The sequence below is a fragment of the Felis catus genome, chromosome F1 (assembly GCF_018350175.1).
Source record: "Felis catus isolate Fca126 chromosome F1, F.catus_Fca126_mat1.0, whole genome shotgun sequence".
Taxonomy (NCBI): domain Eukaryota; kingdom Metazoa; phylum Chordata; class Mammalia; order Carnivora; family Felidae; genus Felis; species Felis catus.
The window spans coordinates 34,741,718-34,755,801 of NC_058384.1; the positions used below are offsets into that span (position 1 = coordinate 34,741,718).

General features: G+C 43.4%; 1 long non-coding RNA gene across 1 annotated transcript in view; it reads right to left on the reverse strand.

The window, feature by feature from the left end:
• LOC109495670 overlaps positions 1-13,372 on the reverse strand; it is a 34,833-nt gene extending 21,461 nt beyond the window's left edge. The window contains exons 1-3 of the long non-coding RNA XR_006591784.1: positions 13,179-13,372; positions 9,582-10,049; positions 577-685 (exon numbers count right to left, since the gene is read on the reverse strand). This is a non-coding gene — a long non-coding RNA (uncharacterized LOC109495670). The remainder of the gene's footprint in view (positions 1-576; positions 686-9,581; positions 10,050-13,178) is intronic.
• Positions 13,373-14,084: the final 712 nt, after the last annotated feature.

The window sequence follows — 14,084 nt, forward strand, 5'->3', positions numbered from 1 at the left end:
CAAGTCTGATGGGGTTTTTTAAATCTTGTATAATGAAATGTGTCAGCATTTGGAAGATCCACATAACTCAATGAAATAATAATTTCCAAATGTCCAATGCACGATTCTACAAGATCACACATGGATAAAAGAGCCATTGGAAGTAGGAGAATCACCAATGTATTTTCATACAATACATACAATTGAGTACAAAGGGTTCATTGATATGGTTTAAAACTCTGCATTGCAAATAACCTTTAGGAAACTGCCCTTTACTGGGGCACCTGGGTGGCTCAGATAGTTAAGTGTCTGACTCTTGGCCTCTTGATCTCTGCTCAGGTCATGATCTCAAGGTTCACCCCCACATCGGGCTCTGTGCTGCAGCGTGGAGCCTACTTGGGATTCTCTCTCTCTCTCTCTCTCTCTCTCTCTCTCTCTCTCTCCCTCTCTCTCTCTGCCTCTCCCCTGCTCTCTCTCTCTCAAAATAAATAAATAGACTTTTAAAACTGTAAAAGAAGAAACTGTCCTTTTTTGAGTTTTAGTGTAATATCAAAACTGAATAGCCACATTCTGATAAAAACGATTAAAAACTCCTACCTACACATTTGGATGGAGCTGGACTTCCTTCACATATTTCATCCAAAACAGCACATCCCAACAGATTGATTGCAAAAGCAGATGGGATCCATTTAGACACTAGAGAGATCTGCAAAAATGTAAAACAATGGCACGCTACTCACAAATTCTTTGTATTTTGGAAAATATTTTTCACAAGGCAATGTTATTTATATTAACACGTAAGAGCTGTGTTACTGTTAATTTTTAATAAATTGAAAAGAAGTGTTTTAAAATGCCCGCTTTGGTTTCCAGTACAGGAAAAGATTGCCTTAGAAATACAACCCGCAGAAACAAATGCTGCTTGGAGCCCTTGATGCTTTTTAAGAGAGTGAAGGACTCCTCAGACCAGAAAGCTAAAGAATCCCGCTCTGCCTCACTACTCCCCACCGCCACTGTCACCTCTCCTTGGGCCTGGGGCCCTAGTGTTCTTCATGCTTCCAAGCCTCAGCTCCCAGATCCTGATCCATAATGTCTGACCTAGACCATAATGCGCCCCCTGCCTCCCCAGGGATTCCATTTCAAGGTGGCTGAGGAGGGCTCCAACTTTCTGTGTGTCCCTTGTCCTCACCATCTGCCCCCGCACGCTCTCTCTCTCTCTCTCACACACACACACACACACACACACACACACACAAGACAATGTGTGCTCCTATAGACAATAAAGATCCAATTATTCCTCGGAGTAGCCTTTGATCCTGGAAGAGTCAACTTCTCAGGCTTTATTTTCGTCAGCCCCAGATGTTAATGGTTACAGGCATCCTCCTCAGATCGTTGTGCAAATTAAGTGAGACGGTGTATACTAGATTTTTCCATCTGTGAGCCCGCTCTCCACCTTTCCACGCCCTGCGCTGAACCCCTGGAGGCTTTCAGTTGGGTTTGGCCAATGGCAGGCACTGGTGGGGGATGACAGAGGGCGGCAGGAGAAAGAGGCTGGACGGCTTGTCTCCCTCCTACAGGGGCACACATGTGTGCACACCCACAGTTGGGCAGTGTCCCTAGAGGAGGCAGAGCTCCTGTCGGACAGCCCCTCACATGGGGCGGCTCCTTCTCCCATTGTCCTCCAGGCCCCGGGATGGGCCATCTTTGGCCCTGAGGTGCCTGACCACTCCTTGTTGATTTCCTTCAACAGCTCACCTCTTTGCAAATAGCTCCTTCCTGAAATTCTTCTCAATTGCATTGTCTGGGTGTGCCATTGAGTTCCTGCAGGGACTTTGACTGAGAGATCCAGGTGTGAAATGCGGTAATGGAGGACATGTCCATACCAAAGAAATGTCCTTTTCTTTCTTTTTAAAAATTTTTATCTTTTAAAAAAAATTCGGGGCGCCTGGGTGGCTCAGTCGGTTGGGCGGCCGACTTCAGCTCAGGTCATGATCTCGTGGTCTGTGAGTTCGAGCCCCGCGTCAGGCTCTGTGCTGACAGCTCAGAGCCTGGAGCCTGTTTCAGATTCTGTGTCTCCCTCTCTCTGACCCTCCCCTGTTCATGCTCTGTCTCTCTCTGTCTCAAAAATAAATAAACGTTAAAAAAAATTAAAAAAAAATTCAATGTTTATTTATTTTTGAGAGACAGACACAGAGCATGAGCAGGGGAGGGGCAGAGAGAGAGGGAGACACAGAATCCGAGGCAGGCTCCAGGCTCTGAGCCGTCAGCCCAGAGCCCAACGCGGGGAGCAAACCCACAGACCGCAAGATCATGACCTGAGCCGAAGTCGGACGCTTAACTGACTGAGCCACCCAGGCGCTCCATTTTTTCCTTCTGATCTCAAGTCTTCTATGACCACTGGGCATCCCCAGCTCCTGGCTCACCTTCCTAGGAAGGAAAGAGGAGACAGGGATTTTTATTTCACTCAGTGCGGATTATTCTTAATGCCACTTATGTCCAAGGCACTGCACAAGGGGTTTGCAAAGAAACTCAAGAAAAGGAACAAGATTCCTGTGCTTTTTCGCCTTTATGCCTTTGCTCCTGATGTTCTCTGTACCTCCAATGTTTTTCTCTTTCCATCAGTCAAAACCCTCAGACTCACCTTCTTAAGAGAACTTTTCATATTCCCCAACCATAAATAATGTCTTTCTCCCCCAAACACCTCTTTTAAGGCACTTATCTCTTTTTAACTTGTATTATTCAATTCGACTCAACACACATTTATCCAATGCTTATTTTACGCCAACCCCTAAGCCAGACACTAAGCAGTTCAAGGAAAACTATTTAACAGTACCTGCCCTAGGGGAGCGTGTGCTCTTGCCGTGGAGACAGAAACATAAATACTTATGATGCAAAGGGAAAGAGGTCATAAAAGAAGTGTATATAAAATTCTATAGGCTATGGTTAGAGGCAACACTATGGAAACATCTAGATAGATGTGGGGAGATCAAGAATAATAGGAGAACAGCAGGACCCTCTTCAGGGAGTAGGTTCAGGGAGACTAGAAATCTCAATCTAAGAGAAGCCCAGTATCCAGGCAGCCAACTGATGCAGAGTGCAGGGACAGCCTTGTCGAGGATGCTTGCTACCTCAGTGAGCCTGGGGCCACCCTTGGGTCCTTGCTAGGTCTTCTCACGGCCTGCAGGGGTGACATAGGACCTTCCTGTGCCCCGGTGAACAAACTCAGAGCTGCCTGGTGGGCTAATGGACCAGCGGAGCCTTGAGGTCTGATGGAAAGGCTACCTACAGATGCTTCCCACACAGAGTCACAAAACTGGACCAAAGATGTTAATGGTGAATTCCAGCACGAGGCCCCAAACAACTAGTTGGGGCCTCGGGGGTCATCAGGCCGGGCACCAGCCCAGATCAGCCATCCCGCAGGAGAGAGCAGGCCATTGGGAATGATGATGCGTGAGTCTAGAACATCCTTCTCCCCACGGCAGCATCGGGTCTTATCAAACACAATGAAGAGGACCAGGGAGAAGGAGAAGGCATCTCCAAGAAAGAAGGCATTTACCCAGAAAGAATGAGTCACCAGTTCCTGAAAAGATGGCAAACTAGCATAAACTGCTAGCTTCCTCACCCAAAATTAATGTTGGAGAGACGAGAGCAGAGAAAATAAGTCATGTATCTGAGGATCTAAACATAAAACTGTGAGAAATCCCTGGGAGACAGAAGGCTCCTTGAAAACTGGGAATAGTTGTGTGTGTGAAAGGCACAGGTGGATGGGTGAAAGGGAACAGAGGGGGAGAAGCCCCAGCGGGAGACTAGGTGGGTTCTCCAGCTCTGGTCCTGTATGCCCTCCCCCCCCACCCACACCCACGCCCACACCCTCACCCACTCTCTCTCTCTCTATCACACACATACACACACACACACACACACACACACACACACAAGCTACCTTGAGATGACCATTGTCTACTTAGGACAAGCAGCATCACAATCCAGACCTCTGGGATTCCAAAATTATCAGAGAAATCTTAAAACTCTGCTGGCATAAGAGTTAATGAGACCAGTAGTGTGCTTCCGGGTGCTCTTGGGTGCTCCCTCATCCAGGCGCTCTCTGCCTTGGAGTTCATCCCCTCCCCTCTTTTTGAAATTCACCAGAAGGGAACAGACTAGGATTTCAGACCCTCCCCCTACATATTACAACAGAATAACTGTATCCCCAAGAGAACATAAGTTTACAGGTCAACATAATTTGACCCTTAGGAACAATAACACTTTAAAAAAAAGAGATAATAGAGGCGCCTGGGTGGCTCAGTTCGTTAAGCCTCCGACTTCAGCTCAGGTCGTGATCTCACAGTTCGTGAGTTCCAGCTCCACAGCGGGCTCTCTGCTGTCAGCACAGAGCCTGCTTCAGATCCTCTGTCTCCCTCTCTCTCTCTCTGCACCTCCCCCATTTGTTCTGTCTCTTGAAAACAAACAAATAAATAAGTAAATACATAAATACATAAAATTAAAAAAAATTTTTTTTAAGAAAACAACAAACTGAGCATCACGCGTCCCGTGAAGCAGGATAATTGGGACAGATGGACCAAGATCTTAAAATGAGCATAATAAATATTCTGAACAAAAGAGACACTATTAAAAGATATAAAGCAGCTGGAAGCCATAAAAAATAAACTAATAGAAATATTGTGTGTAAATCATAATTGAAATAAGTAGAAGAGATAAATAGCTAGATGGATAATCCACAAGACAGAATGTGTAAGTTGGAAGATCCCATCGGGGAATCCTCCTGGAAGGCAGCAAAGAAGATACGAGGATAGAAAATTTTAAAGTAACTCTAAGACAAGTTGTAAGCACGCAGAAGTACTAACATCCAGATAACGGAATTTCAAGAAAGTAGGGAAAAAAAGAGGGGAGGAGATATTTGAAGAAATAAGAGTAAAAGATGAGGGGCACCTGGGTGGCTCAGTAGGTTGAACGTCCAACTTGGGCTCAGGTCATGATCTCGCAGTTTGTGGATTCGAGGCCCGCGTCGGGCTCCGTGCTGACAGCCTAGAGCCTGGAGGCTGCTTTGGATTCTGTGTCTCCCTCTCTCCCTGCCCCTCCCCTGCTTGTGCTCTGTCTCTCTCTGTCTCCCAAAAATAAATAAATGCAAAAAAAAAATTTTTTTTAAAGATGAAAGACCACAGACTGGAAAGAGTTATAGAGTCCCAATAGGATAATAAAGAAACACGCACACCTAGACATATTTTGGTGAAATTAAGAAATCAAAGACACACACAAAAAAGTCTAGGTTTCCAAAAAGAAAAACAAGTCATCTAAAAATAAGTTAAAGACTCAGATTTTATCAGATTTCTTAACAGTACGTTGGATATAGGAACACACAGAGAACTTTTTCCAAAGTATTAAAAGAACATTGTACCTAGGATTTTATATATAGCCACATTGTCATTTATGTGCACGAGTGCCACCAAGATATTTTCAGGCATAGGAGGTTTGCCACACAAAATCCCATTTTGATAACTCTCTTGAAAGCGCACTCAAATAAAAAGAGAAATAAATCCAGGAAAGTATTGCAAGAGAAATTTGATGGAAGAATGATCAAATTCCTTAGTAAAGCGTGTCTAAAACCGCAAGTATCAACAGAAGATTAGAAAATAAAACACATATTTATAACCCTCAAAACTAAGGTTTTAGATATTAGCAGGCACATAAACATAAGTGCAGATTTTAAATTGAAGATAACCACCATAATAATAAAAGAGAAGATACAGCTTTTAAATAAGCATAAGAAAATGTGTCTCTGTAATGGAAACCATAAGAGAAGAAAAATTTTTAAAAAACAAACATAGAGTAAATGGAGAATATGAAATAATATGGCAGAAATAATATAGAAACGGGCCTGAGTGCAAAAGGCAATTAATTATATGATAAAGGTGGCATCTCCAATCGCTAGAAAAAGGTGGAATTTTAAATAAAGGATGTTGAGGCAACTGGATAATCATTTGGAGAAGATAAAATTGGAATCATACCCCACACTCTGAAAATGGATCAGTCATATTTGATGTATCAATGAAACTGCACAAGTATTAGAGGAAAACAGGTGAATTGCCTTATAATTTTGGATTGGGCAAAGGCTTTCTCACGAGGACTCAAAATTCAGAATCAATGGAAGATAATTCAACTGCATAAAAAAGCCTTTTACATGGCCCAAATCACCATAAACAAAGCCGAAAACACATTACATACTGGGAAAATATGTGCAATGCATAGCACAGATGCAGAGCTAATATCTTATTATGTAAACAACTCACAAACATCAAGGAGAAAAAGTCCAGGCTAAACCAAAGAAAGAGGGAAGGGGTTGGGGGGTGAGAAGGAGACGGGGAAGGATCCTTAAATATATTAAAAGATCATTGGAATATGAAAAATGTAAATTAAAACTACATTGACGCCATTCTGCAACTCCAAGATAGGAAAATTTCAAAAGCTCCATAAAACATTCTGTTGACAAGGATATGGGAAGACAGGCACTCAAAGTTACCACTGGCAGGAATGCAAAATGGTACAACCCCACAAAAGGGATTTGACAGTATCTGACACAACTACATATGCATTTAACCTTGACCCACTAATCCTATTTACATTCATTCACTCTGAAGCTCCAGCTCCAAAAAATAGGGAACAAGAGGTGCACAAGGTTATTCACTGCCGCATTATTTATAACAACAGATTATTGGGGACAATCTGTGTATGTACATGCAGAACAGATTGGTAGAATGTCATTGTATGTCTATACCTGGGCATAACACGCAGCTGTGAAACCGAAAAATATCTTTATACGTTGATGTGGATGTGAAGTGATTCCCAGGATATTTTTATGTAAAAGACTGGGATAGTGTGCTACATTTTTGTAAGAAAGAAAGTGTAATAAGAATACATGCCCATTTTTGTAAAAGAAACATAAGAAGGATAACTCGGTGAAATTTGTTACCTGCAGGGAGGGATTCAAAGCAAGGAGTAAGTGCTGAGGGAAGGACAGAAACTTCTCCAAATGTACTGTTTGTATGGTTTGGATTTTTGACCCATGTAAATATTTTACTACACACAAAATAACATTAAATCATGGAACACGGAGGAACGACCCTGAAGTTGAATGTAAACAGAAACAAATGAACCTGTGTGTATCTTAAACTGATAAGATAACTAACTATACAGAAGGGAAAAAATTCAACCCAATTAACTTTTGGGCATGGTATTTGGGCTGTACATTCTCAGTGAGACATTCTCTAAAAATAAGAGCGGCAAAGAAATTTTGAACTGTATCCAACAGTATTGTTTCGATGGTGGTATGGGCATGGCTATTCCAAAACTATTTTGTACGTATTATGACAATGAGCAAATGAGTAAATATATTGATGTTCCTGAGAACCAGGGCGGTTGAAAACCTGTCGGAGAGAATCACCGTGCAAGAATGAGAGACACATAAGGAAGGGGAAAAGGAGAGGAAGAATCCTCCTGTAGTAGTAGATTGGAATTAGAGGTGTGAATATCTGATTTTTTTTTTTAATGTTTATTTTTGAGACAGAGAGAGTGAGCAGGGGCAGGGGAGGGGCAGAGAGAGAGGGAGGGACACAGAACTCGAAGTGGGCTTCAGGCTCTGTGTTGTCAGCACAGAGCCCGACGTGGGGCTTGAACTCACGAACTGTGAGATCATGACCTGAGCTAGAAGTCGGACACTTAACCGACTGAGCCACCCAGGCACCCCTGAATACCTGATTTTTTTAAGCATTCATTTTTCCTCAAATTTATTGCAATATAACTGAGGTACACTAGCCGCATATACTTAAAGTATGCAATTTGTTCCGTTTTGACAAGTGTACATTCAAACAAAACCATCACCACCAAAAAGACAACATTTCCATTATTCCTGAAAGTTTCTTTGTACTCTCCAACATCCACCTCTCCTGTACCTCTATCTCCATGAAACCACTGATCTTTTTTCTGTCATTATACAATAGAGTACATTTTCTCAAATTTTGTAGAAATGGGAGGATAGGATATGTATTTTTCTTTGATTCTTTCATTAAACATGATTTGAGGGACGCCTGAGTGGCTCAGTCAGTTAAGCATCTGACTTCAGTTTGGGTCGTGATCTCACGGCCCGTGAGTTCGAGCCCCGAGTCGGGCTCTGTGCGGACGGCTCAGAGCCCGGAGCCTGCTTCGGATTCTGTGTCTTCCTCCCTCTCTGCCCCTCCCCTGCTCGCACTCTGTCGCTCTCTCAAAAATAATAAACATTAAAAAAAATTTTTTAAATATGATTTGAGATTCATTCATGTTGTGTATCAAAGCTCAATCCTGTTTATAGTTTTCATTCCTAAGATTGAAATGGCTCTGTTATTATGTTCATATAAGCTTATAATTATTATATCTTCCTAATGAATTGTCCTTTTTGTCATTATGAAATGTCCATCTTTATTTCTAGGGATACTCTTTATCTTGAAGCCTATTTTATCTGGTCTTAACATGGCCATTCTACCCTTCTTATGCTTACTATTTGCATGACATCTATTCACTTTATACCCAGCTGAATCTTCATAGGTACAATTTGTCACCTGAAGGCAGTGTATCGTAGGGACTTGCCTTTGTATCCATTTCTGCCTTTTAATTGAAGGGTTTAGACCATTAGCAATTAATGTAATTATTAATATTGCTGGCTTTTACTTCTACCATTTTACCATCTGTTTTCTGTTTTCCCCTTTATTTTTGTAACTTTATCCTCCTTTTCTAGTTTTCCTTGGGATTATTTAAATAATTTTTAGCATTCCATTTTAGTTTATCAGTTTACTTACCTATTTATTCATGTATGTCTTATTTTTTTAATTTTTTTTATTATGTCTATTTATTTTGAGAGAGAAAGAGAGACAGAGTGCGAGTGGGGGAGGTGCAGAGAGAGAGAGGGAGACACAGAATCCGAAGCAGGCTCCGGGCTCTGAGCTGTCAGCACAGATGCGGGGCTCGAACCCGTGAGTGCAAGATCATGACCTGAGTCGAAGTCAGATGCTCAACCGACTGAGCCCCCCAGGCGCCCCTGTATGTATTATTTTTTTACAGAGAGAGAGAGAGAGAGAGAGAGAGAGAGAGAGAGAGAAAACGTGAGAGAGTGCAATTGAGGGAGAGGAAAAGGCAGAGGGAGGGAGAGAATCTCAAGCAGGTCCCACGTCCAGTGTAGAGCCTGATGTGGGGCTTGATCTCACCACCGTGATGAGGTCATGACATGAGCCGAAATCAATAGTCAAGAGTTGGATGCTTAACCAACTGAGCCACCCAGGCGTCTCTAGCATTTTATTTTAATTTGTCATTGGCATATTGGCTGCATCTCTTTGTATTATTTTGTACTTTTTTCTCTAGAGATTACAAATATATATACTTTCATATTTGAGTAAAATGTAGAAGTTTTGCAATCATATAGACTCCCTTATTATTCCCCTCAACTGATCTTTATATTATCATTGTCATTTGTATCATATCATCATGTAATCTTTGCTTTTGGTGATGACATGTGTTTTAAAAAACTTAAAAGGACAAAAAAAATGGTCTCTTATACTTACCCAGTTATTTGTTTCTGTTCCTTTCTGGTTTTCTTCCTTCAATCCTCAAGACCCAGCTGCCTTTTGTTATCATTCTCCTTCAACATGATGAATTTCCTTTAACAATTCTTACGATACAGGTATTCTTGTGACAAACTGTCTTAGTTTTCCTTCATGTGAAAATAGCTTCATTTTGACTTCATACCTGGAGGATATTTTTGCTGGCTATAGAATTCTGGGTTGATGGTGTTTTTCTTTCAGCACTTTAAAAATGATGTTCCACTGTCTTCTGACCTTCGGGGTTCCAATGAAAAATTTCCTGGCATTAGAATTCTTGTTCCTTTGTATGTAAAGTGTAGTTTTTCCTCTAGCTGCTTTCAAAGGCTTTTCTTCACCTTAAGTTTCACCAATTCGATTATGATGGGTCTACGTGTGGTTTTCTTTAATTTTATCCTGCTTGGGGTTCATTAAGCTTCTTGAGTCTTGAATCTATCAACGTGAAATACAATTAAAATTCAGTAAGATATTAATGGGAGCCTGAAGCAGATACAGTGAGGGGCCAGAAGAGAAGCAGTCGGTTCTACCAAGTTGATGAAGGGAAAGAGATGCCCGGGAATGGATGTGAGCAGGCTGCAGAGTGTGGGAGAGGCGGTGTGGGAGTGAGCAACACCGTGTCGTGTGACCATGCAGACCTCACCTCCTCATTCTCCAGGACTCTTCAACTTCACATTACCTTTCTAAAATGTTCTTTCTTTCTTTCTTTTTTTTTTAGATAACCATCTGGCTTTGTTTTGTGAAACTCTTATTTTTTAATGTTTATTTATTTTTGAGAGAGAGAGAGGCAGAGCATGAGCAGGGAAGGGTCAGAAAGAGAGAGAGACACAGAATCTGAAGCAGGTGCCAGGCTCTGAGCTGTCGGCACGGAGCCCGATGCGGGGCTCGAACCCATGAACCGTGAGATCATGACCTGAGCTGAGGCCGGAGGTTTAACCACCTGAGCCACCCAAGAGTCCCTGTTTTGTGAAATTCTTAACGAAATCTCCAGGAGGGACATGGTTTCTCACTCTGTCCTGCCTTTCAAGGGTACAAATAGCATTTCTCCCTTTCTCTGTATCTTCTGAGGAGGTCTAACAAGGGGCTTCACAAATTAAAACAAGCAAACAAAACAAAACAAAAACAAAAAAACGGAAACACCGCTGTGCTTTGGACAGCATGTGGGGACTAATTCTGGTTTGTCGCTTTATGAAAATACAGTGGCAGAACAAAGAAACTCAGTTTTTCCTATTAAAAAAGCTGCCTTTTTAGATAGTAACAAGTTAATTGGTCGAAGCAGTTTGACTCTTAGAAACAGAATAAGCAAAAAAAAAAAAATCATTTTCTCACCCAAACTTATACCAATTAAAACTAACCCTCCAAACCTTAGAAGTTTATCCAGCATTAATTACTATATTTAAGGGGCTAAAATTAAGTGCTTTGTTGGTTTCTCCAGATAATTTACATATCATTATTTTACAATTCATGTTGCAATGATTTTTATTAAAATTAGTAAGTGAAAATGGAATAATATTACCTCTAAGCTTTCAGGATCTTAGGGTCAGAGCCATTTAGTTTTTTCTTCTTTAAAATTGTAATTGTCAAGTTAAAATATATATATATGTAGAATTTAATGATTTATTTTAAAAAGGAAAGCATGAAACAAAAATGAGTTAGTATTTACAATTTCACTGGGCTTGCATCAAACCCACAATTAAGGCTTTATAATACGGAGGGCAAGAAGAAAAAACAGAGAGAACCAGAGAAAAATCAGAGAAGAGAAGAGAAGGGCAATTTAAAAAAAAAAAAAAAAGGAAAACAGAGCAAATGACATTAACTTGGTTGACCCAGCATCTTCAAATGTATGCAACTATGGAGCTCAGAGAACAGCCGAGCACCCACTGGTGCTCCCGGGGACACAGTTTGGGAGACTCTGGCTACAGGCATCCTCAAACCGCCCCCAGGAGCAGCATGTGTCATTTGTGCAAAGAGCTTGGAGTTCAAAGACAAAGACTGGAGCACTTGCTGGGAGCACAAATCGCCAACAGAGGGAAGCGGCCCTGGGTGACGACAGTTCGGTCCACGGCACTGTCTCGCCCACTCTAGACAAATGCACCCACCTGCCATTCTCCTTCCATTCCCCACGTCGAGACATCACAGGCACAGGGGCAGAGCGGCCTGCCCCAAATTCCTCAGATGAGGTTGGAGGGGTGAGGATGGGGGTGTTTGTCGTCCATGTCACCGTATGTCTCTAAGTGGGGAGGGGGATGGTTGTTTCTGGAGCCGAGTCTCCTCAGAAACCCTCTCGCCACCCACATCCCTCTGCAGAGAGGATTTGGCCGGTGTGACATTTCCTGACAGCTCTGACAGGCCTCAAGGAGACAATTAATGCCTCACAGCTGCCTCTACTAGGGAAGGTGCCGGAAGAGGAGGAAGGCGGGGAGGGAGGGAAGTGTGTAAATTTGCAAAAAGTTTTGAAATCATAGTAGAGAATAGCGAGGGAACTGAATCAAAATCTCCTCGAACAGGTGCCTCTTGGAATCCCCTCAAGGGCCGGAGAGTGGACACCTGAGGCAAACTTATGGCATCACCACAGAGAGAGGCTAGTAGAGCCTCTGTCAGAGCTTCTAGAAAGAAAAAGAAAGCTGATGGCAGAGCCTGTCTCCCTGGCCTGGATTCCTGGGCTGTTGGACCTTGAACCCTGCCTGCCTCATGCACGGGGATAGAAGGAGTCTAAGGTTGCAGGTGCCCAGCTGTCAGGGCCGGGGAGAGGCAGGGCCGCCCCTGGGAAAGTGCTTTCTGATAAAAAGTCAGACAGACAGAGAGATGAACGGGACTCCTTCCTTCCCAGACACCCCCACGTCTGCCTGGGCAGACAGATGGGCCTTTCCTCTGGGCTTTATAGATTAATGCGTCCTTCTTATCAATTATGGAGACAAGAAAGTGTAATTTTCTCCCCATGTTTATACTGTTCAGGATTAATCTGCCTGTAAATGGATAATCTGTCAGCTTTCCGAGACACTGAAGTGGGTAGGGGGTGGGGCAGGAAATGGGGAAGAGATTTACCAGTGGGTAATGCCATCTGCTTTATTAGGTTGTTTTATAAACCTGACATTCAATTTGTTCTGGAGGACTTGGTGACAGATTATTCTGTAAATTCCCAAATAATTACGATAACCGGAGAAAGAGAAAAAAGGGGGAGAGGAAGGTGGGTTTGGAGGGGTGGGGGTTGCCAGCACATCTGTGAGTGATGGTTCCAGGGGACAACAACATCTGTCCCCAGCCCCCTCTAGGGTGGGGGGAGGTTGACAAAAAGGGCCTGGGCACCCTTCAACCCCTGGTCTCATCCATTATCTCCCTTCCCCCATCTTCCAACATTCAGAGTCTCTGCTCTCCCCAACAAGATGGCGAATTCAAGTGAGCCGGGATGGCGTTATCAGGGTGTACATCATATACTTTCTCCTGTCACCTGAGTCTGAATCCCGGGGGCTCCTTACTAGCTAAGCGAGCTTGGGCAAATGACTTCAACTCTCTGCGCCTCGGTGTTTTGTTTGCTTGTAAAATGGAGACACCACTGGCACTTACCTCCCATGGCTGCTACTAGGATCAGATCAGTTCCTGCATGGAAGGCACTTAGACCAGTGCTTGGGGCAGACTGAGCGCCGTATAAACTACTGTCTATTGCATTTTTATCCCACAGACCCGAGCCTGCTGCTGATCATATAGTATGCTCTGGATAGATACCGGATGGTTGAGTCTGAGAAATCAGAATGGGAGAATCAGAATCTCAGTGCTGATAAGCCCCTTAACAACCTGAGCCTTCACCTCCCCACCCCACCCCCCACCCCGCCATCCCCTGCCTGAACACTGCCAGGGACAAGGAGCTTTCTACCTGCCATGCGGGTGGCTAGTCCCATCTCAGTTCAGTGAGTCCTCAGATAAAGACCAAACCTGCCTTCCCCTAGCAGAGCCCTCCCAAAGGGTTAACCCTGCTGGGTGTGCAACGGGAGGCAGGGGAGAGCCCCTCTGGTAAAGCATAGGCTTGATTATGAGCTCTGAGAGCTCGTTTTTCACCAGAATGCTATTCAATTACCCCGTGCACGCTTATCTTTTAAATTTCCAAATGCTGCCTTCCACGGCTCTGTAATCTTATTTGCCACTTGTGCTTGGGGTGGGAGCGGACGGGGGAAAAGAAGCCACACAGTGTGTGCCCATCCTTGTGTTCTGGGGTACGAGGGGGCGGTCACGGATCCCATGCAGGGCGAGAGAGGTGGCAGGACTGGAATCCTTATTGCCTGCTCTCTCTGCTCACCTCTGTCCCTTTGTCTTTCCAAGCATAGATGTGTTGCCACAGTTGGTTACCTAGATAGAGAGGTTCAGGGACTGGAGCCACTCTCTGCCGCTTGCTGGCTTTACACTGGCATTTACTCAGACCCATCTGCTATTAAGGGAGCGCTACAGGAACTTACAACTATGATCGGAGAACATAAA